This window comes from Oryctolagus cuniculus, chromosome X, assembly GCF_051225735.1.
Source record: "Oryctolagus cuniculus isolate XC-2025 breed Fujian yellow rabbit chromosome X, ASM5122573v1, whole genome shotgun sequence".
Taxonomy (NCBI): Eukaryota; Metazoa; Chordata; class Mammalia; order Lagomorpha; family Leporidae; genus Oryctolagus; species Oryctolagus cuniculus.
Genome location: NC_142888.1, coordinates 77,474,100 through 77,501,533, shown reverse-complemented (window position 1 = coordinate 77,501,533; position 27,434 = coordinate 77,474,100). Strand labels below are relative to the sequence as shown.

Sequence of the window (27,434 nt, the reverse complement as noted above, 5' to 3'; positions counted from 1 at the left end):
ACTGAAGTAGGTTAGAAGTGGATCATTAGACTTCTTAAGGAGAAATTACATTAGCTGCCTATTGTGAATTTTCTTGACCTGTTATTTTCTGGATCTAAGCTGTGTGCTATATTCTACCTAAAGCAACTCAAAGAGCCTCATTTAACATCTGTTGTTTAGGGGAAATTGGGAAACCAAGCAAATGGATAACTTTATTTGTGGTTCTTATCCTCCTTTTCTGAACTGATGTCCTTTATCCAAAGGGCCAATTGCAGTTTTGCAATTCCCCCCTCATCCGTCACCTCAGGATGACTGTAAGTAAATAAATGCCTTGTCTCAAGGGCAGGTGCAACGTAGGCATGTTGAGTTCTAGACTGAGTGTACAAACTGTATCACACTGCTTCAGCATTAATGTCTTCCCCCCTAATTCAATCTCCTGATTTTTACAATAGTTTGTTCTTTGGGTCAATGCTCTTCAAGCTGGGTGCACATACTCCTGGGATACATGAAGAAGTAAAGAAATATGTGAGCAGTTGTTCTTTGTATGTTTTTAACCAATTTCCAGATTTTTTTTACTTCCATGTTTACTCTTTTCTCAACTTGATCTGCATGAGAACATACCTGATACTTTCCCACATTCCCTTCTCTCATGTCTCTAACTCATCTCAGAGCTAACTTTGGTGCCCTATCCCAAGGTGTGAAAACCTCCTGGACAGCACACAAAGGGACACTTAGAATCTTGGTGTTGATATCTAAAAAGTTAATGATAGGATAATCCATTACTTTAATATAGGATAATAAATCCTTTTGTAAAGGCAAGTTGTTTTTATTGCCTTGCTGTCAACAAAATCAGAGGAGGATCTGACCAACTTGTTATGTGCTAGATTATTACACAAATTTTTATGATAGATCATTTTGTAATTTTGGCACAGAATTAAAAAAAGAATGATACTGTTTTAACTCAGTTCTTTTCATTCACACCCATTTGTTTATGCGAACAAGGGTTCTCAATACTTAAATCTACTTAAAATGCCTAACTTTTCTAATAATAAGTAACATTTACTCACAGACATATGAACTACTTTTAAATATCCCCTTCCATCAGGTTAAAAGATGGAGCCCCAATATTCTATTTTGTCTATTTATTATAAGGTTTTATAATATATTTATTTTAATCCATCATATGCTGTTGATTATAATGAAAAAATCCCAATGAGTCAGTCATAGGAAATAAGTATTTTTAACGTGTAAATTTATATGTTTCTATGACATTAGGAGGTAAGGAGCCCAAAATCTTTCCAAAATAAAAATATATTAGGATAAAATCCTGTAGAATGAAAAAATGAGTTTAAGAGGAAAAGGCATGCTATAACATTTCTGACTATTCAAAAGGAGTTTTCACGGGCATTGTAGTGAAGAGGGTTAAGCTGCTGTTTGCGACAGCGGCATCCTATATCAGAATGCAGGCTTAAGTTTATGTTACTCCACTTCCAATCCAGCTTTCTGCTAATGTGTCAGGGAAGGCAGTAGAAGAAGACCCAACGACATGAACCCCTGCAACACATGTGGGAGATCCAGATGAAGTTCCCGGTTCCAGGCCTCCACCTGGCCCGGCCCTGGCTATTTTGGCCATTTAGGGAGTGAACCAGCAGAAAATCTCTACCTCTCCCTCCCCACCCCATCTCCCACCCCCTTTCTGTCACTCTGCCTTTCAAATAATTCTAATTTTTAAATTTTTAAGAAAGACTTAACATTAAAATTAAAAATTTATTTGAACAGAAGAAGTTAGAGAGAGGGAGACATACACACACACATACACACATACAAAGAGTGAGAGCAACAGCAAGAGAGAGAGAGATATCTTTTGTCTGGTGGTTCACTCCCCAAATGGTCTCAAACGCTGGGGCTGAGCCAGGCCAAAGCCAGGAGCCGGGTGCTCCAGGTGCAGGGGCCCAAGCACTTGGGCCATCTTCCACTGCTTTCCCAGTGCATTAGCAGGGAGCTGCATCCGAAGTGAAGTAGCCAGGACATGAACTAGAGCCCATACTGGATGCCGGCATCACAAGTGGCAGCTTTACCTGCTATGCCACAATGCCAGCCTCAATAATTTCTTTTTTTTAGAATTATTTTATTTTGAAAGACAGAGGAGTTACAGAGAGAAGTAGAGCCAGAGAGAGAAAAAGATATCTTCCATTCCGCTGGTTCACTCCCCAAATGACCGCAACAGCAAGAGCTGAGCTGATCTGAAGCCAGGATCCAGGAGCTTCTTCCGGGTCTCCCACATGGGTATAGGGGCCCAAGGACTTGGGTCATCTTCTACTGCTTTCCCAGGCCATAGCAGAGAGCTGGATCAGAAGAAGAGCAGCCAGGATACAAACCGGCGCCCACATGGGATGCCAGCGCTGCAAGCTGGGGCTTTAACCTCCTGTGCCACAGTGCCGGGCCCAATATTTTTTTTTTAAAAGGAGCTTGTTCATACATGTTTTAAATGGCTAATGGTGGATATCAAACTCCCATGATAATTGGTTGCACTTAATATCTTTAAGAGAGGTGTGGGCCAGTTTTATTTTAAAATAGTAATATTCACAAAATGTAAGAAATTACATCATTTGCCATATTTAAACTTTCATAAATCCCTGTTGTTAGATGTTAATTTCAAGATATGTATGGATGGGGCCGGCTCTGTGACAAAATGGATAAAGCCACTGCCTGCAGTGCCGGCATCCCATATGAGTGCCGGTTCGAGTCCCAGCTGCTCCATTTCCGATCCAGCTCTCTTATAGCCTGGGAAAGTAGTGCAAGATGGCCCAAGTCCTTGGGCACCTGCACCCACGTGGGAGACCTGAAAGAAGCTCCTGGCTCTGGATTGGCACCACTCCATCCGTTGCGGCCATTTGGGGAGTGAACGAGTGAATGGAAGACCTCTCTCTCTCTCTCTGCCTCTGCCTCTCTGTAACAGTTTTAAATAAATAAATAAATCTTAAAAAAAAAAAAAGGTACATATGGAGCAGATAGTTTTTTCAAAACTCTTTTGGAGATTATGCAAACGAAAATATTTGAAGAGCACTGTCTCAGGTGGAGAATTCATTCACTAGGGACTGTTTTAACTTCAGTTTGGCAGTCTTTTCCCAAAGGTTGCAAAGGGCAAAATAAATCGGAGTCATTGTGCCACTAATTTATTCCCTTTGCAAGCCAGAGATGGGGACTCCTCCCAGGCCAGGCACAAGACCTTCTTTCCCACTAACTTTTTCACTGTTTGTACTTTTAACCCCCTCCTACTCCCAATGCAAACACCCATGCATGCGCGCACACAAACATTTTTACCTTCAGTGGCATTCAACTCTTTTTTTTTTTTTTAGCTCTCCCTGCCTCCCCTCTCCTAACTCACACTTTCAACAGGCTTTCTCTTCTCCCTTTGCCCGAACAAAAATACTCCTGTAACTAAGGATAGGATACATTAGAAAGAGCTGTAAATCGATATGTTCAGAAGCCAAGAGAGAGAGGTAGAAGGTTGGGGTCCCTGGAGACAATTGCAACCAGCTGCTGTGAGTGTAGCAGCTAAGTGCTCACAGCTGCCCCTTTTCTCCTTGGTTGAATTGCCTTGGGCTGATAGTGGCTGCCCACCAAGGAAGCTACACCCTAGTCTGGAAGTGGCCAAGCCAGACCCTACTGATAAGCGTTTCAAAAGGCAGATCCCCTGACACAAGAAAGAATGGCACTGCTGTGAGATTTATGTTCTGTAATCACCTGCCATAGATCAGTCACTGTGGAGCTGTCCACTCCAGCTCTAACAACATGCATACACTTCTCCTTGTTGATATGTTCTGACATAATTTTCCCAAACAGACCAGTTTTTAATATATTAAAAATCTGTTGAGGTACACGCCTCTTCCCAACACCAATGCCAATAGTACCTGGTGTCTCAGAATTTGGTAGAGCTAGTCCTTCACCATCCAATCTCTCATTTCCATGCATAGATTTAAGCAGCCTTAAACCCAAAGAACTTAGAGTATGGGGAACAAGCCATTGGTGTGATGCATTCATTCATTCAGTCATTCAAAAATATGTACAAAGTCCTTAGTATGTATCAGAGACTGTTCTAGGCTCTTAGGATACATCAGTGAATAAAATAGAGATCTTTGCCTTCATGGAGCATACATTCCAACAGGGAAGAAACAGACAATAAGCACAAATGGAAACTGGACACTGGGAAGAAATGACTGCTGTAGGAAAAAGAGCAGGGGCTGGCAGGTAAAGCCACCACCTGCAGTGCCAGCATCCCATATGGGCGCTAGTTCAAGACCCGGCTGCTCCTCTTCCGGTCCAGCTCTTTGCTATGGCCTGGGAAAGCAGTAGAAGATGGCCCAAGTCCTTAGGCCCCTGCACCCACGTGGGAGACCCGGAGGAGGCTCCTGGCTCCTGGCTTCGAATCGGCGCAGCTCTGGCCGTTGTGGCCATCTGGGAAGTGAACCAGCAGATGGAAGACCGACCTCCCTCTCTCTCTCCCTCTCTCTCTCTCTGCCTCTCATCTCTCTGCATAACTGTGACTTTCAAGTAAAATAAATAAATCTTAAAAAAAGAGAAATTGGGAGAACAAAGGGCAAGATGTAGGAGATGGGAGGTGGAAGGAAAGAATTATGGTATTAACATAGGATTATCAAGTTAATGTAAAATATTCATTCATAGCACTGTTTAAAACAGACCATTGTTTAGAGAAATGATAAGTTCATGGCAAAATTTGGCAGAAGGTACAGAGATTTCCCATATGCTCCCTGTCTCCAAACATGCACTGCCACCCTCATTCTAAATCTCCCCCACCAGAGTGATAGATTTGTTAAAATTATTGAACCTACACTGACACATTATTACCACCCAAACTCCATAGTTTACATTAGAGTTCACTCTTGGTGTTGTGTACATTCTGTGGGTTTGAACAAACTATAATGACATGCATTCACCATTATAGTATCATACAGAATAATTCCACTGTCCTAAAAATCCCCTGTGCTCCACCTATTCATCCTTCGCACTACCCTAACTGAAAATTACTGGTCCAGAATAGATGGAATCATACAGTATCTAACTTTTCAGATTGGTATGCTTTAGTAGTAGTAAGCGTTTAAGTTTCTTCCTTGTCTTGTCATGGCTTCATAGCTCATTTCTTTTTAACACTGAATAATATTCCATTATGTGGTTACTCTGCAGTTTATCCATTCACCTACTGAAACATATATTGGTTACTTCTTTTTTTTTTTTCTTTTTTTTTTTTTTTTGACAGGCAGAGTGGACAGTGAGAGAGAGACAGAGAGAAAGGTCTTCCTTTGCCGTTGGTTCACCCTCCAATGGCCGCCGCGGCTGGTGCGCGGCGGCCAGCGCACCGCGCTGATCCAATGGCAGGAGCCAGGTACTTCTCCTGGTCTCCCATGGGGTGCAGGGCCCAAGTACTTGGGGCATCCTCCACTGCACTCCCTGGCCACAGCAGAGAGCTGGCCTGGAAGAGGGGCAACCGGGACAGAATCCGGCGCCCCGACCGGAACTAGAACCTGGTGTGCCAGTGCCGCAAGGCGGAGGATTAGCCTAGTGAGCCGCGGCGCTGGCCTTATATTGGTTACTTCTAAATTTGGGCACATATGAATAAAGCTGCTATCAACACTGATATGCAAGGGCCGGCGCTGTGGCATAGCTGGTAAAGCCACCGCCTGCAGTGCTGGCATCCCATATGGGCACCAGTTTGAGTCCCAGCTGCTCCACTTCCCATCCAGCTCTCTGCTATGGCCTGGGAAAGCAGTACAAGATGGCCCAAGTCCTTGGGTCTCTGCACCCACGTGGGAGACCTGGAAGAAGCTCTTGGCTCTTGGCTCCTGGCTTCGGACTGGCACAGCTCCAGCCATTGCAGCCATCTAAGGAGTGAACCAGCGGATGGAAGACCTCTCTCTCTCTCTCTCTCTCTCTCTCTCTGCCTCTCCTTCTCTCTCTGTGTAACTCTGACTTTCAAGTAAAAAAATAAATCTTTAAAAAAAAAACACTGATATGCAGGTCTTCATGGAAACAAACAGATTCAACTCATTTGGTTAAACACCAAGGAGCATGACTGCTGGAGCATATGGCAGAAGTATATTTAGTTTTGTAAGAAACTGCCAAACTGCTTTCCAAAGTGGCTATACCATTTTGCATTCCCATCAGCAATCAATGAGGGTTCCTGTTGCTCCAAATCAACACTAATATTTGCTGTTGTCAACATACTAGATTTTGGATGTCCTCATAGATGTGTAGTGATATCTCACTGTTGTTTTAATTCATATTCTCTTTTAAAAAGATTTTATTTAATATTACACTTGATCTTAGCCAAAAGGCCAAGAAGCGATAAAAAAAATCTTTTATTTAATAAATATAAAATTCATAAGTACAGCTTTTGGATTATAGTGGTTCTTCCTCCCGTATCCGCCCTCCTACCCTGACTCCCGTCCCACCTCCTATTCCCTCTTCCATCCCATTCTTCATTAAGATTTATTTTTATTAATTTGCATTTTCCTGATGTCATTTGGTGTGAAGTATCTTTAAAAAAGAAGATTGTTATTTAAAAAACAGTGTGTGTGTGTGTGAGAGAGAGAGAGAGAGAGAATGAATGAGAATGAATCAGAATCTTCCATTCCCCAAAGGCCCACAACAACCAGGGATGGGCCAGGCCAAAGCTAGGAGCTGGGAACTCCATCCTCGTTTCTCACACAGGTAGAAGACACTCAAGTACCTGACCCATCTTCTGCTGCTTTCCCAGGCACATAAGCAAGAAATTGGGTTGGAAACAGAACAGAAACGGCTTGAACTGGCATCCCAATATGGAATAAGGCATTGCATGCATAGCTTAACCCCTGTGCCACAACCCCGGTCCCATGGTATATTTTTCCATATGCTTATAAGCCATCAGTATATATTATTTGGTGAGGTATCTGTTAGGATCTTTGACCCACTTTTTAAATCAGGTTATTTTCTTATCGCTGAGTTTTAAGTGTTCTCCATCTATCTTGGGTAATAGACTTTTATCAGATATGCTTGTCCAAATAGTTTCTTTCCATCTGTCTCTTATAGTTTCATTTTCTTGCATCTTTGGCAGAGCAGATTTTTTTTTACTTTAATGAAGCTTGGCTTATCAATTATTTCTTTCATAGATGGTGCCTTTGATGTCCTATCTAAAAAGTCACAAGCCAAAACCAGTGTCATCTACATTTTCTCCTTTGTTACCTCTAGGAGCTTCAGTTTTGCATGTTGCATTTAGATTTGTGATACTTCTGAGTTAATTTTGGGAAAGAGTGTATGGTACATGCCTAGATATTTTTTTTTTTTTGCACGTGGGTGTCCAGTGATTCTGGCACTATTTGAGGAAAACATTATTTTTGCTCAATTGTATTGACTTTGCTCCTTTAACAAAGATTAGTTGATTAGACTTGTGAAGGTCTATTTCTGGGCACTCTTCTGTTCCATTGGCTTGTCTATTCCTTCATCAGTACCACATTGTTGTAGTTGCTGTGGCTTTATAGTATGTCTCAAGGTTGGGTTATGGCCAGCGCCATGGCTCACTTGGCTAATCCTCTGCCTGCGGCACCAGCACCCCGGGTTCTAGTCCCGACTGGGGTACCGAGTTCTGTCCCGGTTGCTCCTCCTCCAATCCAGCTCTCTGCTGTGGCCTGGGAAGGCAGTGGAGGCCCAGGTCCTTGGGCCCTACACCCGCATGGGAGACCAGGAGGAAGCACCTGGCTCCTGGCTTCAGATTGGTGCAGCACGCCGGCCGCAAAGCGCTGGCCGTGGCGGCCATTTGGGGGGTGAACCAACGGAAAAAGGAAGACATTTCTCTCTGTCTCTCTCTCACTGTCTAACTCTGCCTGTCAAAAAAAAAAAAAAAAGGTTGGGTTATGTCATCTTCTGAATTTATTCTTCTTCAACACTGTGTTGGCTATTCTGGGTCCTTTGTCTCTGCACATAAATGTTAGGATCATGTTGTCCATATAAAAAAATCTGGAGATTTTGATTGCAGTTGCGATTAATCTGTAAATCAAGGAGGTAAGAAGAAATATCTTCCTATCCATGAACATGGAATCTCTCTCCATTTATGCGATTCTTTGATGTTTTTCATCATACATATTCTACATATTTTGTTAGAGTTCTACCTAGAGATTACATTTTGGGAGTGCTAGTGAAAATGTTTATTGACTTTTTAATTTCACTTTCCAATTGTTCATTGTTGGTATAGAGGAGAGTGCTGACCTTTTTAAATTAACCTTGTATTCTAGAAACTTGCTACACTTGTTTACTAGTTCCAGAAATTTTTTTTCTGGTCAATTCTCGAATTTTCTACATAGATGATTATTTCACCTGTGAAGAAAGACAGTTTTATTACTTTCTCATCAGTACATCTCTTATTTCCTTTTCATGTCTTATTGAATTAAGCAGGATATCCAGTAAAAGGTTGAAAATGAATGCTGGGGGGCAGAAGGACATCTTTATCTTGTTCTTGATGGTAGTGGAAACTACTATTTTTTCACCATTAAATTAGCTGTAGATTTTTTGTAGATATTTTCTATCAAGTTGAGGAACTTCCCCTTTATTCCTAATTTATTGAGAGTTTTTGTCATGAATGAGTATTAGATTTTGTAAAATATTTTTCTACATCTACTGCATCTATCTTTAGCCAACTGATGTGATGGATTACTTTTAACTGATTTTTGAATGTTAAATTAGTCTTGCATACTTAGGATAAATCCCACTTGGATGTGGTATATAATTCTTTTCATACACTGTTGAATTCAATTTGCTAATATACTTTTAAAAGATTTATTTATTTGAAAGGCAGAGTTGCAGAAAGAGGCAAAGAGAGAGGGGAGGGTGGAGGGTAGAGGGTAGAGGGTAGAGGGCAGAGGGGAGGGGAGGGGAGAGGATGCAGAGGCCTAAGCACTTGGGCCATTTTCTACTGTGTTCCCAGGCACAGTAGCAGAGAGCTAGATCAGAAGTGGAGCAGCCGGAACTCAGGCCAGTGCCCATATGGGATGCCGGCACTGTAGGTGACGGCTTTACCCTACAGCACCATCCCTGATTTGCTAATCTTTTATTAAGGATTTTTGCTTCTATATGTGTGACTAATATTGATCTGTAGTTTTCTTTCCTTATAATCTTTTTTTTTTATTTTACAGATAAAGTTAGATAGTAAAGGGAGAGAGACAGAGAGAAAGGTCCTCCCTCCGTTGGTTCACGCCCCAAATGGCCGCTACGGCCAGAGCAACGCCGATCCGGAGCCAGGAGCCAGGTACTTCCTCCTGGTCTCCCACGCGGATGCAGGTGCCCAAGCACTTGGGCCATCCTCCACTGCCCTCCTGGGCCACAGCAGAGAGCTGGACTGGAAGAGGGGCAGCCAGGACTAGAACCCGGTGCCCACATGGGATGCCAGCACCGCAGACGGAGGATCAACCAAGTGAGCCACGGCACCGGCCCCTTTCCTTATAATCTTGTCTTGCTTGGATATAAGGCAATGTTGGCATCTTTGAATGATTTAGGAAACACTCCCTCTGCTTATATTTTCTGAATGAAATTTAGGAAAGTTGATATAATTTCTTCCTTAAATGTTTAATAGAACCTACCAGTGGACCCAACTAAGTCTAGTGTTTTCTGTTTCTGATAGTCACTAATTACTGACTCAACTTCATTAATAGGCCTATTCATATCGTCTATTTCTTCTTGTCCGAGTTTTGGCAGAATGTGTCTTTCAAAGAATTGATCCATTTCAGTTAGGTTATCAAATCTGTAGGTGTAGTTATTTATACTATTCCTTTATTATCCCTGAATATATGTGAGATCTATTGTGACATCTTTTTCACTTCTAATATTAATAACTTGTATTCTCCCTCTTTTTTTCTTAATCTGGCTAGAAGTTCATCAAACTTATTGATTTTCTTTTAAAGAGAACTTATGTTGGCTTTTGTTGATCTTTTCCATTGTTTTCCTATTTTCAATTGAATTTATTTTGGCTATAATTTTGTTATTTCTTTTCTTCTCACTTTGGACTTCATTTGCTCTTCTTTTACTAGGTTCCTAGGGTAGAACCTTAGTTGATTGGTTTTAGATTTTTCTTATTTTTTTAGATTTAATTTATTTGGAAGAGAGAGGGAGGGAGAGTGGGAGGGGACGAGAGATAGAGTATATGTCAAAGAGAGATCTCACATCCACTGGGTCATTCCCCAAATGCCTGCAACAGCCAGGACTAGGCCAGGCTGAGGCCAAGAGCTGGGAACTCAATCCCAGTGCCCCGAGTTGAGTCATCACCCACTGCCTCCCAGGGTGCAGAAAGCTGGAAAGGAGAGGGGATCCAGACCTAAAATCTAGGCACTCCAATATGGGAAATAGGTGTCTCAAGAGGCAGCTTAACTGCTATGCCAAATGTCTCCTTCCGTTCTTTTCTAATATTTGCAGTCCATGCTATAAGTTTCCTGTAGCACTGCTTTTGCTGCATCTCACAAATTTCAATGAGTTGTATTTTCATTCAGCTCAAAATATATTTTAATTTCTCTTGAGATTTCTTCATTGGCTCATGGATTTTTTACGGTATGTTGTTTAATCTCCAAGTATTTGGAGATGTTCCAGCTATCTGTTTTCTAGTTTAATTCCATTGTAATCTGAGAGCAGCAGTTTATGATTTCTATTCTATTCAATTTGTTAAGGTATATTTTAAGGAGCAGAATGTGGTCTGTCCTGGTGAACATTCCACATGAGCTTGAGAAGAATACATCTTGCTGTTGGATGAAGTAATGTAGATGTCACGAATATCAGCAGGGGCCGGCTCTGTGGCATAGTGGGTAAAGCCGTTGCCTGTAGCACCAGTATCCCATGTGGGTTCGAGTCCTGGCTGCTCCGCTTCCCATCCAGCTCCCTGCTAATGTGCCTGGTAAACAGCAGCAGAATGAGACCTTGCACCCATGTGGGAGACCCAGAAGCAGCTCCAGGCTCCTGGCTTCAGCCTGGTCCAACCATGGCTGTTGTGGCCATTTGGGAAGTGAACCAGCAGATGGAAGACTTCCCTGTTTCTGATTCTGCCTGTCCCTCTCTGTAATTCACCTTTCAAATAAATAATCTTTCTAAAAATAATATCAGTTAAATGTTTCCAACTCTACCAATTGGGGCAAGTCAGCCCGAGCATGCCCCAAATTATACATCTCTTCCCTCTCTTATTCCCACTCTTATGTTTAACAGGGATCACATTTCAGTTAATTTTCAACACTTAAGAATAACTGTGTATTAATTACAGAATTAAACCAGTCATATTAAGTAGAACAGACAAAAAAAAAATACTATGAGGGATAATGTATTAAGTTGTCCATTAGCAGTCAGGGCTATGCTGATCAAGTCACCATTTCTCATAGTGTCCATTTCACTTCAGGAGGTTTCCTTTTTGGTGTTCAGTCAGTTGTCACCGATCAGGGAGAACATATGGTATTTGTCCCTTTGGGACTGGCTTACTTCACTCAGCATGATGTGTTCCAGATTCCTCCATTTTGTTGTAAATGACTGGATTTCGCTGTTTCTTACTGCGGTATAGTACTCTAAAGAATACATATCCCATAATTTCTTTATCCAGTCTACCGTTGATGGGCATTTAGGTTGGTTCCAGGTCTTGGCTATTGTGAATTGTGCTGCAATAAACATTAGGGTGCAGACCGCTTTTTTGTTTATCAATTTAAACTCCTTTGGGTAAATTCCAAGGAGTGGGATGGCTGGGTCGAACGGTAGGGTTATATTCAGGTTTCTGAGGAATCTCCAGACTGATTTCCATAGTGGCTTGACCAGTTTGCATTCCCACCAACAGTGGGAACATACCAGGGGATTCCAATTCAATCCCATCAAGGTGGCATGTGCCAATGCCATCTCACTACTCCAAGTGATCAATTTCAGTTCACAATTGATCATAATGAAAGGACTAAGAGTCAAAGGGAGCACATAAACAAGTCTAGTATCTGCTAACACCAACTGATAGAATAAATAAAGGGGAGAGTGATCCAACATGGGAAGTGAGATACTCAGCAGACTCATAGAATGGCGGATGTCCTAAATAGCACTCTGGCCTCAGAATCAGCCCTAAAGGCACTCGGATCTGGCTGAAAAGCCCATGAGAGTATTTCAGGCATGGAAAGCCAAGACACTCTGGCAAAAAGATCTCTGTGAGTGAGATCCCAGTGGAAAGAACAGGTCTTCAAAGAGGGAGGTGCCTTTCTCTGAAGGGAGGAGAGAACCTCCACTTTGACTATGACCTTGTCTAAACAAGATAAGAGTCGGAGAACTCAAGGGGCTTCCATAGCCTTGGAAACTCATGACTGGTGCATAGGGAGATTACTGATGCCATAAACAAGAGTGTCAATTGGTAAAGTCAACAACAGGAGTCACTGTGCACTTACTCCTCATGTAGGATCTCTGTCCTTAACGTGCTGTACACTGAGGCTTAATGCTATAACGAGTACTCAAACAGTATATTTCACTTTGTGTTTCTATGGGGGTGCAAACGACTGAAATCTTTACTTAATGTACACTAAACTGATCTCCTGTAAAAAAAAAAAAAAAGAAAAAAGAAAGAAAGAAATTATCAATTCCCAACTTGACTCTCACTGGGATTAAACATGACAATAGGTCTGATCTGATTTCATCATCATTTAAAAAAAATCATCTATTATTTTTCACTTTATGTTTCTGTGTGGGAGCAAACTGTTGAAATCCTTACTTAAGGTATACTAAGCTGATCTTCTGTATATTAAGATAATCGAAAATGAATCTTGATGTGAATGGAAGGGGAGAGGGAGTGGGAAAGGGGAGGGTTGTGGGTGGGAGGGACGGTATGGGGGGGGGAAGCCATTGTAACACATGAGTCGTACTTTGGAAATTTATACTCATTAAATAAAAGATTTAAAAAAAAAAAAATAATATCAGTTAAATGTAATTATCATCTTTGCTCTCCTATAGATAAGATGGGTCTCCCCCTCCCCCCATGGCTTCTTTCAAGAATTTATCCCTTGTCTTTGATTTTCTGCAGTTGGCATATGATGTGTATAGGTATGTTCTAGTCCCGGCTGCCTCTCTTCCAGTCCAGCTCTCTGCTGTGGCCCAGGAAGGCAGTGGAGGATGGCCCAAGTGCTTGGGCCCCTGCACCCGCGTGGGAGACCAGGAGGAGGTGCCTGGCTCCTGGCTTTGGATCGGCACAGTGTGCTGGCCATAGTGGCCATTTTGGGGGGTGAACCAACAGAAGGAAGACCTTTCTCTCTCTCTCTCTCACTGTCTGTAACTCTACCTGTCAAATAAATAAATAAATAAGTCTTAAAAAAATATTGCCTGCTTTTTCCATTAAAGCCCCCAGCACATTAATCATATCACTTTTTAAATTCGTGGTCTGATAATTCCAACATTCCTGCCATACATGAGTGTAGTTCTAACACTAGTTCAGTCTCTTCAAAATGTAATTTTTGCCTTTTTGTATGCCTTGTAATTTTTTCTAAGTAGGGAACATGATGTACACCTTGAATAATGTGGGAGTAACATGTGGGGGAGGGGAAGCATTCCACACTCCTCTGGTTAGGTCTCAGTCTTAGTGAGCCTCTGCCTCTAACCTGAACTTCCCAAGTGCTTCTCAGCCCTAGAATTGCTGGAGTTGGGTATTTACCTTTTCCCTGGCCATTTGGAAACTGATAAAACCTAGTTAAGCTGTTACTTGGGATGCCTTCATCTCATACCAGAGTGCCTGGGATCCAGTCTCACCTCTGCTTCCAACCCAGCTTCCTGCTAATGCAGCTGGAGGTGGGAGGCAGCAGGTGATGGCCCAGGTACTTGGGGTTCTTGCCACACAGGTAACCTGGGTGGAGTTCCTGGCTCCTGGCTTTGACCTGGCCCAGTCCTGACTATCGTGGGCATTTGGAAAGTAAACCAGTGGATGAAAGAGCTATCTCTTTCTCACTCTCTCTTTCTACCTTTCAAACAAACAAACAGAATTTCTGAAAAATTGAATGTTCTGGCATATTTCAAAATGGTTCCTTTTCATCTCTCTCTCTGTTGCTAAAATTCATAGACCTGTCAGGTCCCATAACAACTGGATCTTCCTGGAGTTTTAAACTTACAATTATACACACTGAACCTTTGGCAATTCCTCAATTACAGTTCAGATTTTCCTACCCTAGTACCAGTTTTGGATCATGGGTTTCTGTTTAGATAAATTTATGATTCTCTGTATTGGCTTATCTGCATAATTTTTTAAATATTTATTTATTTGAAAGACACAGTTACAGAAGAGGGAAGGAGGGAGGGAAGGAGAGATATTATTCATCTGCTGGTTCACTCCCCAAATGGCCACAATGGCCGGAGCTGGGCCAGGCCGAAGCCAGGAGCCAGGAGCTTCTTCCAAGTCTCCCGTGTGGGTGCAGGAGCCCACACACTCAGGCCATCTTCCACTGCTTCCCCAGACTCATTACCAGGTAACTGAATCAGAAGTGGAGCAGCCAGGACTAAAACCAGCACTCTGATATGGGATGCCTGTGTTGCAAGCTGCAGGTTATTCCACTGCACCACGATGCCCGCCCTATGTGAGCTATTTTTCTGCATGGATCAGTGGCTCTCAAAGTGTTACGCAGAATGCAACAGCATCAACATTGCCTGGAAACTTGTTAGCAATGCAAAGTCTCAAGCTTTACCTCAGACAGAACAAGGGAATCAGAGATTGGGCCTAGGGCCCAGCAGTCTCTGGTTTAACAAGCCCACCAGGTGGTTCTGATGCATACTAAAGTTTGGAAATCACTGATAGACACGGGCCTGTTAGTGTCTACCCAACTCTCACCAGCATGGCATGATGCAGCTGCTGCAGAGTTGGCTCCTGAAGTCTCACAGCTCTTCCTCTTTTCTCGGGAGAATCGCTCTCAGCTGTCAGAGCTGCCTCCCCCTGCATGTTCTGTCCCAGCACAGGGATGGCTCAGAACTTAGGAAAAATTGAGACAGGTACATAAGGCTGACTTCTTGCCAAAAGTGTAGACAACCCTACCCATGGTTTGTGCCCCAGTGCCCTACCTCCACACAGCAGACCAAGGCTAGACTTCATCAGAGACAATTTCGTTTCTTGTTGTTTTCTCGCCCTATCCTGCCTTCTCTCACAAGTGTTTTCCAATGAGCATTTCCTCATCACATCATAGGCAACCAAATCCCTGTGAGGCTCTGCTTCTGCAGAATTGGACACAAGACAGACAGGGCTCATAATGTTCACGAAATACTGGAAATCAAGGTTCCAAAGCAGCAAATTCAGCAAGTAGACTAATGAACAAGACTAAAATAACCAGATGTAACCACTGATATGCTTTAAAGACCTGGAAAAGTTGTTGCAATAATTTTAGCACCAAGTTTGAAGAGCCAGCGTTCACATAGTGAAAATAGAAGGAAGCTAACACATAAAAAATGCAATATTAAAAATAACAGTAGCAACCATTCTTTTCTACATGCCTTTGTGCAATCAGGTGCCGTACAATTCAGTTATGATCTGAATATGGAGCACCTTGAGAGCTGCCACCATGCCTCTGGATTTGCATGGAACTTGGTTCAAGGAAAGTACTCAAGAAATGTTTGTTAAGGAAAGAAAGTATGCATTCAAGGTGACGTCAACATTTCTACGTTGAAAGCACAGATGAATACCATAAAGAGAAGCAGAAAGCTGGGAAATGATGAGTTTATTTTTAAACAAAGGGTTTGAGGTAACCCAAATTTGAAACATCCATGTAAAGATGCCTCTAGATAGCGAAAACCTAGGTGTGGCCAAAAAAAAAAAAAAAAGTAAGATGACAGGGCCAAAGATATATTTTGTCTCATTACAATATCATTCTCCTAAGTTCTGTCTTCATAACTTGGCATGAAGCCTAGGCCTCTGATCACATTCTCTGAAGAGAATGTTACTAAACATAAATGTCCAGCTGCTCTTTCTTCAAATGATCTTCTAGAAATTTCATTTAAGGGAAACTTTCTGATAAAGGACTTTCAATTTAACAAAGATGCGTCTGTGTAGCAGGCAGTTGTGAAAGAAGGTTTTTCTCACCAGGCAGCAACTTCGAGAAAATTGGAACCAGGGAGATAAGACACCATTTGTATTTTAGCATTTGCCTTGGGAGGACTTTGTGTTTCAATTAGCCTGCGGGTTCTCACATATTTTTTGACAATTTAGGTTCCCCAAAAGAGATTTAAACTAACACTTCATGAGTCAGCTATACCTGAATCTTCGCACTGAAGAATAAGATTTTCAATTTATTGCTTGAGATTTTTAAAAATGTTTTGAAGGCTAAGTTTAAAAGGAAACACACCCTATAACGGTCCCTTCTCTCGTCCCAGGGTTTTAATGAACATACAATGATCTGACCTCACAGGCTTCTTTCTTTGATATTGTACACCAATTACATTATGTACTGAAGATGTGATGACTCATGCCTCTGTAAAATCATCCTCATTGTTTAAGTAGCTCCATTACATTCTATGAAATGCAATTTTATGTATGCTGAAGAAAATGCAGGCAATATGGCTATTGAGTCATGAGACAAAATACAAATGTGCAATCTAGAAGTTAAGTGCATTCTCGGTTCAGACCATAGGAAGATATGACAAGGGGCAGGCTTTTGGCTCAGTGGTTAAGACGCCACCTGAGCACCCACATCCCATATCAGAGTGCCTGGGTTCGAGTCCCAGCTCTTCTGCTTCTGATCCATCTCCCTCTAATGTACACCCTGGGAGGTAGCAAGGGATGGCTTAAGTAGTTGTGTCCCTATTATGCAAATGGGAGACCTGGATTGAATTCTGGGCTCCTGGTTTTGAGCTGGTCCAGCCCTAGCTGTTGTGGGCATTTAGAGAATGAACCAGTCGGTGGGAGATCTATTTCTCTCTCTATCTCTCTATGTGCATCTCTGTATTTCAAATAAAATGAAACTGAATTTTTAAAAGTTTATTAATCTTTTATGAAAAAGGAAGACATAATGAGAAAGGACAGATGTGACAAGAACCAACTTGTAACTCAAGAGCAGCTCCTGTAGTCTGACCTAGGTCAAGTGCTGGGGTTAAAGTTGTATTCAGGGGGCCAGTGTGGTGGCATACTGGGTAAAACCACTGCCCATATGAACACAGTTCCATTTCCAGCTGTTCCACTTCCAATCCGGAAAGCAGCAGAGGATGGCCCAAGTATTTGGGTCCCTACACCCACATGGGAGACTAGGAGGAAACTCCTGGCTCCTGGCTTTGGATTGGTCCAGCTTTGGCTGTTGTGGTCATTTGGGGAGTGAACCAGCAAATAGAAGATCTCTCTCTCTCTCTCTCTCTCTCTCTCTCTCTCTCTCTCTGCTTCTGCTTCTCTAACTTTGCCTTTTGAATAAAATAAACAAATCTTTAAAAAAAATAAAAAACCTTGACAATTAGACATTTAAAAAAAAAAGTTGTATTCAGGGAATTTGGAGGACATTAATCCAGACAGGATAGCAGGGCAATTTCTTCTTTTTTATTTTCAAGATTTATTTACTTATTTACTTAAAGATAGGGTAACAGAGAGAAAAGACAAGACAGAGAGATCTTCTATCCCCTGGTTCATTGCCCAAATGTCCACAACAGCCAAGGCTGGGCCAGGCCAAAGCCAGAAACCAGGAACTTCATCTGGTTCTCCTAAGTGGGGTAGCTGTTTTCCGTGGCATATTAGCAGACAGCTGGATCAGAAGCAGAGGAGCTGGGATTAGAACCAGCTATCTGATATGGGATACTACCATTACAGGCGGTGGCTTAATCCTCTGGGCCACAATGCCAGCCCTAGGAGAGCAGGATAATTTCTATGTTTTAATCAGTCTAGAATCCTGGGCTTATGCCTGGAGCCCATTTCAAAACTACTTTTTTTTTTTTCCAGTATCCAGGGGCTTTAGAATCAACCTGGCTGGCTTGAGGGTTAATGGAGCTTCTAACTACAGACACAAATTGGTAGACAGTCCTGTGAGGCTTGGCTCCGGCCATATCTGAGCAATTACCATTTCCCTAGCTAGCTTTGGAACCTGAGATGTGTCACAATGTGGAGGGAAGAAAATGCCAATTCTGGGAGGCACTGCTATCTAAAGGAGGAACTCTTCATCTTCTAAGGAATAGCAATGAAAAGGTGGTAACAAAGATAAGGAATATTCTGCAGCGTGAGTAGGCCTGACATTTTGGCCCAAGAAAGAGTGTTAGAAGAAACCAAACAAGCTTTAGACACCCTTATGGTTAACATTGCCAAGACTCTGCTCTTTAAAACTGTGAAGATCTCAAGTTTTGTGAAGGGAACTGAAAAAGGAATGATTAAAGTGCATTTCCTCTTCTAAGAGCAGTTTCCTGAAGTATTCCAAAATGCGCCCTAAAGAATATAGTTCCTTTTCTTTGTTTGTAGCAGCTGCTAATAGCTAATGATACACCATTTGGCATCAACTGATGCCTCCAAATGAATCTCAGAGGGAGAAGGAAGTACAGTTACTGTAAACAGGCCTGGGGGGACACAGGGCCAGTGACACTATGGTGTGCAAAGGAACATTAGTGAGGGGCAGGCGCTGTGGCGTAGCAAGTAAAGCCGCTGCCTGCAGTGCCGGCACCCCACATGGGTGACGCTTCAAGTCCCGGCTGCTCCACTTCCAATCCAGCTCTCTGCTACGGCCTGGGAAAGTAGTAGAAGACGACCCAAGCCCTTGGGCCCCTGCACCTGCGTGGGAGACCTGGAAGAAGCTTCTGTCTCGTGGCTTCAGATCGGCCCAGCTCAAGCTGTTGCGGCCATCTGGGGAGTGAACTAGCAGATGGAAGACCTCTCTCTCTGTCTCTACCTCTGCCTCTCAAATAAATAAATAAATAAATAAATCTCTTTTTTTTAAAAAAAAGGAATATTAGTGAAACACACAAACATGTGTACTCATCAGTTTCTTTTGTGTGTGCTTGAATCCATATACGTAATCTAGACATTTTAGTTAATGCTACCAACTTGTCCTCTTGCCATGTTTTCCATTTCTATAATTGCTCACCAGGGAAAGACAGATGACATAGTAGTTAATATGAGCTTTGAAGCCCAGGGTATAAATCTGCAAGTTTCTGAGCTTTGCTGAGCCCCTGTTTCAATGCAGCACATATTGCATAGGGTTCTAGTGAGAGGTGACCAACTCACACAGGCAAGGAGGTTAGTAGAGTACTGATACACCTGAAGAGCTTTTCATGATAGGAGCTGTGATTCTGCTATTACTGCATTCTTCTCACAATTAGGCGGTGGAATTGAATGACAAAATATCATTTCTTAAAGTTCCCCAATGAGCACCATGGGGTCCTCATACTATGACATTGGAGCAATTTTGAAAGGAACTCCCTAATGGAACACAGACCATCCTGAATCCAGGGTAATATGCCTTAAAATAAAAGTGGACTAAAAATGAACCTTTGGATAAGCTAAAAACATGAAGCAGAGCCTTTAGGGAGGAAAACCATGACAGTAAAGATACTACTGTGGGGAGAGGGAATCTACATGGAAAGATCAAAGGGCCACGAAGTACAGGGTTTTTAGGGAAAGTAAATAGTATTGCCAATATCACAGGAGCCTTGCAGGAAAGAAAAATCACGAGTTGGTATTTTTCTGGCTCTATCCCCTTGCACTCTCTAGGAACTTCTTCCTCATTCCCTACCCATGCATTCTCCAAGTCCCTACATTCCCCTCTTCCCACAAAAATTCTGGAAAACATCTCACAAGTTCTCTGGAGTCTGGCACTCACGCCTCCCACTTTTCTTCTTCTCTTTTAGAGTTAGCCTCTAGAGATGCATGCAGGTACTTCAGAAAGTTCATGGAAAAATGAAATTGAAAGATAAGTTTATTTTGGTGCAAAAATAATTTTTGAGACCCATGCATATTTTTAGTAAGATATTTCCCATTAACTTTTTTTAACAATTTATTTCATTTATTTGAAAGAGAGTTACAATGAGAGGTAGAGCCAGAAAGAGAGAGAGAGGTCTTCCATCCACTGGTTCACTCCCCAGATGGCTGCAATGGTCAGAGCTAAGCCTGATCCAAAGCTAGGAGCTTTTTCCGGGTCTCCCACGTGGGTGCAGGGGCCCAAGGACGAGGGCCATACCCCACTGCTTTCCCAGGCCACAGCAGAGAGTTGGATCGGAAATGGAGCAGCCAGGACACAAACCATTGCTATATGGGATGCCAACGCTGCAGGCTGGGGCTTTAATGCTGGTGCCACAGCGCCCCCCCCACCCAATTAACTCTTTGAAGTACATTCATATATTATCATAGCCAATGATCACTGAAAGCAAGACCTCTACTATACCTGCAAAGGTAGACTGGAGGCCAGCACTGTCCATGAGCAGGTTTGTCAGTGCCCAATAAAGAAGGTGCTAAAAGTCTGTGGTGGAATCTTCGACAGTGCTGTCAAAGCTGTTTATACTGAAGTTGCCCAAATGTTAGAATAAGGTTTCTTTTATTTGTTCTTTTATTAGAAATCATTTCCCATAAGACTCAGTCATAACTTCGAGGGGGCTGTACCAAATGATGTCTGTGACAGACACTCTGATGGGCTCACAATCTAACAAAGCCCCTTACACCAGCTCATGTGTCCTTGAGTCAAGATATGTGGCATGCTTTTTACTTGGGATGATAGATTTCCCAGAAGGCATCTTCATGCTTTTGCAACCATGCTGATGTGCCCAGGCAATTGTACCTGACTTGTAGAGTAAATAGCACTGAAGTTCATGATGGGGTTCTCTATCATGATAGGTTGGCTAAAAGAAAGGAACAGGGACAGGGAACTGAAGATCATTGAGAAGTTCAGTTTATGAGGTATGTACTGAATACCTACCACGTGCTTCCCAACAACCTTGCCTAGCTGACATTATTATGTCTATGTTACTGGTGAGGAAACTGATGCTCAATTGGCTAAAGTACCAGGATCAAGATCAAACAGACAGTAAATGACAGGTAGAATTTAAACCAGGTCTTCCAATTTCAATTGTCTCTGCCTGTAGTGATAGTCTATGCTTTTATTACAAGGAGTGCCTCCAGGGGATTCAGGTTTGAACACAAGCGCATATATACAGCTTGATATCTTTTAGACCACTCTCTGATCCAAGGGTCAGCAATCTATGGCCTGAAGGCCCACAACCTGGTGTTGTAAATGAAGTTGTACTGGAATGCAGTTATGCTTATTCATTCACTGATGGATTTACTATGGCTGTTTTGCATTACAATTGTATATGTCAGTAGTGGTCACAGAAACCATATATTTATTCTCCAGCATTTTTAGAAAAAGTTTGGATAACAATAATGCTGGTGAGGATGTGGGGATAAAGGTACCAAATCCACTGTTGGTGGGAATGTAAACTAGTTCAGCCATTGTGGAAGACAGTATGGAGATCCCTTAGAAATCTGAAAATAGGTCTATCATACAATCCATCCATCCCACTCCTGTGGATTTACCCAAACAAAATGAAATCAGCAATGAAAGAGTTATCTGTTCCCCCATGTTCACTACAGCTTAATTCACAACGGCTAAGATATGGAATCAATCCAGATGTCCACCAACTGATGACTGGATAAAGAAATTATGGTATATATATAGTATAGAATACTACTCTGCAGTTAAAAAAAATAAAATCCTATCTTTTGCAACAAAATGGATGCAAGTGGAAATCATTATACTTAGTGAAATAAGCTAGTCCCAAAAGATAGATATCATGTTTTCCCTGTGGTAACTAATAGAGTACCTTGGGGCTGGCGCTGTGGTGACAGGTAAAGCCACTGCCTGCAGTGCTGGCATCCCACATGGGCACTGGTTCAAGTTCCAGCTGCTCCACTTCTGATCCTGCTCTCTGCTGTGGCCTGGGAAAGCAGTGGAAGATGGCCCAAGTCCTTGGGCCTCTGCTCCTGCATGGGAGACCCAGAAGAAGATCCTGGCTCCTGGCTGGCAGATGGAAGACCTCTCTCTTTACCTCTGCCTCTGTGTAACTCTGCCTTTCAAATAAGCAAATAAATCTTAAAAAAAAAAAAAAGGAGTACCTAAAATGTAATGTATAGGAGTGAAATTGACATTTTGAGATTTGATGATTGTTTACGGCCCTCATCTCTACTGTTGAAGAACAGTGTTTTCTTCATACTATCTGTTGAACTCTTTACTTAGAGTTACTCTTATGAGTATAAAGTAAACTGAAAACTGATCTTTGTAAAAATTAAGAGTGGGAATAAGAGAGGGAGGAGGAAGAAGGGTGGGATCGAGGACAGGAGGAAGGGTAGAGTAGGAAGGATCACTGTGTTCCTGAATCTGTACACTTGAAATACATGAAATTTCCATACCTTAAATAAAATTTTTGTAAAAGATTTGGGTGGCAGTAGAGATTGTGGCTCTGAGGGACATGCAGTGGCTATAGGCCTGAGTAGAGGAGCAGGAGCACTGGGTATATGAGACGGGTTGGGTTGGGCACATAAGGTAGCTTACGGCCTGGTCAAGGTGAAGGTGGCTTTGGGGGACATACCTAACAGGCAAAAGAAGGTGAAGATTCTGTACAAACAAGTTGAAGACCTGATCAATACCTGGATCCTGAGGACATCAACTGCAGGGCCATTATCTGATGCCTTTGAGCTGCAGTTCATCTTAACAGAGGAGCAGCTTCTCTTCTCCCTGGCTGCACAACTGGCGCAGGTAGACGCCTTGGCTCCCATACTGGACAGTGCTCAGTTCAAAGCCGTTCCTGAGCATGACACCTGCCTGTGGCTCTTGGCCCAGATCCACATCCGCCAGCAGGATCAGTGGATGCAGATCCCAGAGGAGTCCAAAGCTCTCCTGGAGAACTACAAGACTACGATGCTGCTCTCCAAGCAAAGCCTTGCCAGCTAGAGGCTGCCAAACAAATGAAGCCAGCAGAGAAGTGACAGCTGCTCCCCATCCCAGGGTGGGTCAGGGAAGCCAGGCTCCAGGGCCCACTGCCAGCTGTCTTTGTAACAAGGCAGAGGCAGCTTTGTATTCATTGACTCAAGGACTGCCTATCTGCACTTAGAAGTCAAGTTACCTGAGATTTATGATTTTCACCGCAACTACCACCAACCCCTTCAACTTCTTGTACAGTGTAACAATAAATTACAAAGATTTTTCTAAAAGGAGAAAAAGAAAAAGGTCAATTACCCCTCCAAATTCATCAAAATGTCCCTTTGGGCACTGGTGTTTAGCCTAGCAGTTCAGATATTACTTGGAATACTTGCATCCCACATCAGAGTACCTGGCTTCAAGCCACAGCTTCCCTCCTGATTCTAGCTTCCTAGTGGTGCACACCTTGGGAGACAGCAGCTGATGGCTCCAATAGTTGGGTCCTTGCTACCCACCTGGGAGACCTGCATGGAGTTTCCAGCTGTGGGCTTGGGCCAGGCCCAACCCCAGCTATTGCAGACATTTAGGGAGGGAAACAGTGCATGGAAAAATTTCTCTCAAATAAATAAGTAAATAAATAAGTAAAAGTAATGTTCCAATGGGTTCAGGAGTTATCTTTATTAGCAAATCATATTCCATCCTCTACAACCTTTAGAATCATAAGTGTGTAGAAGCTCCATCCCAGTGTTCAGGGAGAAATCATCCACCGAAAGTACTCACAGAGCCTTAGCTTATGCTCAAGAATAGCACCATGCTGCAGGAATTCTTAAAATGGTGTTGGTATGCATTCTCATAAGTTTATTTTTCCAGGGAGATCTATAGCCTTTTTTCTATCAAAAATTTGTTAAGGGGGCAGGCATTTAGCCTAGTGTCCATTAAAACACTTGTGTCCCGTATTGGAATACCTGAGTTCAATATGTGGCTCCAGCTCCTGACTTCAGCTTCCTGCTAATGCAGAGCCTGGAAGGCAGCAGGTGATGAATGAAGTAATCGGCTTCCTGCCACCCACATGGGAGACTCACATGGAGTTGCCTGCTCCTGGCCTCAGTCCAGCCCAGTCCCAGTCCCAACCATTGCAGGCATCTGGAGAGTGAACTAGCAAATGAGATTTAATAATTTTTTTAAAAAAGAATAATCTGTTAAAGGAAATGCAAATGTCCACTGTTTGATCATTATACATTGTATACACATAATACTAGCCCATAAACATGAACAATTAGAAGATTCATCTGGGACCTACGCCAGGGCATAGTAGGCTAAGATTCCACCTGCAGCACCGGCATCCCATATGGGCACCAATTTGTGTTGCTGCTGCTCTGCTTCTAACCCAACTCCCTGGTAATGGCCTGGGAAAGTGGTGGAGGATTCCCCAAATGCTTGGGCTCCTGTGCCCACATTGGAGACCTGAAAGAAGCACCTGGTTCCCTGCTTCAGAATGGCCCAGGTCCGGCCATTGCAGCCATTCAGGGAGTGAACTAGCAGATGGAAGACTTTTCTCTCTGTGTCTCTTCCTTTCTCTCTCTCTTAGCTCTACTTCTCCAATAAATAAATAAAAATCTTTTTTAAAAAAGATTCATCTGTTGGAGAAGTTTTCCCTTACTCCCATTTTTCCTTAACAGAGATAATCAATTATATATTTTCCCCTATCACTGGAGAACTTGATTATCTGCCTCTGTTTTTCTCTTAGCACTATAATGTCATTTTGAATCATATCAATATTGCCAGTTGGTTCCCTGAGCCCAGGAACCATGTCATCATCTCCACATCATGAGTCCCTAAAATACAGTAAGTACTCCATCATTTTTATTTGATTTACATGAATATACCGAAAACTTTCAATCCTGCTTTCCAAGTTTTTCTAGCTGGATCTCTTCCTAGGAGTAATAAATTCCGTACATTTGTTACTGGGTAAAACATTTATATTTTTAAAAATGCAGGGGCTGGTGCTATGGCGTTGTGAGTAAAGCTACCACCTGCAGTGCCGGCATCCCAAATGGACAGCAGTTTGAGTCCCGGCTGCTCCACTTCCCATCCAGCTCTCTGCTATGGCCTGGGAAAGCAGTAGAAGATGGCCCAAGTGCTTGGGCCTCTGCACCCATGTGGGAGACCCGGAAGAAGCTCTTGGCTCCTGGCTCCTGGCTCCTGGCTTTCTTTGGATCAGCTCTGCTCCGGTTGTTGCGGCCATTTGGGGAGTGAACAAGCAGATTTAAGACCTGTCTCTCCCTCTCTCTGTAACTACCTCTCAGATAAATAAACAAATAAATCTTAAAAAAATTCAAACCACTTCCTTGATCTTCAAGGAAATACTTTTTTTTTTTTTTTTTTGGACAGGCAGAGTGGACAGTGAGAGAGAGAGACAGAGAGAAAGGTATTCCTTTGCCGTTGGTTCACCCTCCAATGGCCGCCGCGGCTGGCGCACTGCGGCCGGCGCACCGCGCCTATCTGAAGGCAGGAGCCAGGTGCTTCTCCTGGTCTCCCATGGGGTGCAGGGCCCAAGTACTTGGGCCATCCTCCACTGCACTCCCTGGCCACAGCAGAGAGCTGGCCTGGAAGAGGGGCAACCGGGACAGAATCTGGCGCTCCAAGGAAATACTCTCTTATTTCTGGTATATTTTAGAATTTATTTGAGAAGCAGAGATAGAGACCTCCACTTGTTGATTCATTCCTGCAAATGCCCACAACAGCTGAAGCTTGACTGAAGCTGGAAATCCAATCCAGGTCTCCCACATGTGTGGCACGAACTTAATTACTTAGGCCATCACTGCTGTTTCCCATGGTGTGCATTAACAGGAAGCTGGAATCCAAAGTGGAGTCAGGACTCTAATACAAAACTAGCTCCTAGCTCCAGATCGGCCCAGCTCTTTTTTTTTTTTTTTTTTGACAGGCAGAGTTAGACAGTGAGAGAGAGAGAGAGAGAGAGGGAGAGAGAGAAAGGTCCTCCTTCCGTTGGTTCACCCCCCCAAATGGCCGCTACGGCCAGCGCACTGCACCAATCCAATCCAAAGCCAGAAGCCAGGTGCTTCCTCCTGGTTTCCCATGCAAGTGCAGGGCCCAAGCACTTGGGCTATCCTCCATTGCCTTCCTGGGCCACAGCAGAGAGCTGGACTGGAAGAGGAGCAACCCAGACAGAATCCGGCACCCCAACCCGGACTAGAACCCGGGGTGCCGGCAGTGCAGGTGGAGGATTAGCCAAGTGAGCCATGGCACCGGCCGGCCCAGCTCTTTTTAAAAATCTTTTTAAAAAATAATAAATAAGCTAAGGATTCACTGAATGACAATCAGCTACAATAAAGGCCTGAGATGCAGCTATATAGACAACTTTGAAGACAAGTATCAGAATAAAGAAGCCTTTCAATGAATTGTGTCTGATAAGAAAATGACTCCAAGTTATTAGAAGGGCTGCAAATGTTACCAGAAAATTGTACATTAACAAGAGTAAGAACTTATCACTTAGGAAAACCTATCCAGGTTGTCTGGACTTTGGGAAGAAACCGTTCATAAGAAAGTCCCAGAAAGATTTCACAGCAAAGTAAAGCTGAGGATTGAACAGATGGTTGGTCAATTCCTTCATTCAACAAATAATGACAGAGCATATATTATGTGCCATGCACTGTTTAAGGTATGGGCAAAAACTTGTCCTTAAAGAATTGACACTGACATTGGCGGAAGGGGATACACATGGTATAGAAATAAGTAAGGACAGCATATAGCAGTCACTTGATGATTAGTGCTATGGAGAAAAAGAAAGCTGGGAAGGGAGATAGGAAGTGTGAATGTGAAGAATTTCAAGTGGATTACTACTGGGAAGGCCTCACTGACGGAGTGGCCTTTGAGAGAACAAAATCATGCTTGTGTCTGGTAAGAAAGTATTCCAGCAAAGAAAACATCTACGCCGAAGTCTGGCTTGGTTTAGGAAATCAGCATGGCTGAAAGTTCAGCGGACAGAAGGGAGACGAGGAGGAGAGGAGATCAAGCAGGCAATGAAGAGCCAGCATCAGATCTTGTCCGTGGAGTCACACAGGGCAACAGAAGGACATGGTCTTTCACTTTTACTCAGTCTTCTACCCTGTTAGCCACTGGACATTTGTGAGCCAAAGAACAGCTCTTTTAAAAGAATCACTCCAGGGGGCCGGCGCTGTGGTGCAGTGGGTTAAAGCGCTGGCATCCCATATGGGCGCCAGTTCAAGACCCGGCTGCTCCTCTTCTGATCCAGCTCTCTGCTATGGCCTGGGAAAGCAGAAGATGGGCCAAGTCCTTGGTCCCCTGCACCCACGTGGGAGACCCGGAAGAAGCTCCTGGCTCCTGGCTTTGGATCGGCACAGCTCAGGCCATTTGGGGAGTGAACCATTGGATGGAAGACCCCTTCCCCTCCCCCTCCCCCTCCCCCCCTCCCTCTCTCTCTGCCTCTCCTATCTCTGTGTAACTTCTGACTTTCAAATAAATAAATAAACCTTAAAAAAAAAAAAGGATCCCTCTGACTACCATGCAGAGAACAGGACGGCAAGTGGCAAAGGCAGGAAG

General features: G+C 43.1%; 1 long non-coding RNA gene and 2 pseudogenes across 7 annotated transcripts in view; 1 reads left to right on the top strand and 2 right to left on the bottom strand.

The window, feature by feature from the left end:
* The window catches only part of LOC127484884 (uncharacterized), a 250,294-nt gene that overhangs the window by 183,526 nt on the left and 39,334 nt on the right, over positions 1 to 27,434 (bottom strand). The gene's annotated exons all lie outside the window — the stretch shown is intronic.
* Positions 6,265 to 6,344, bottom strand: LOC149119680 (U2 spliceosomal RNA; annotated as a pseudogene).
* LOC100349282 (dynactin subunit 3 pseudogene) lies at positions 22,393 to 23,021 on the top strand (annotated as a pseudogene).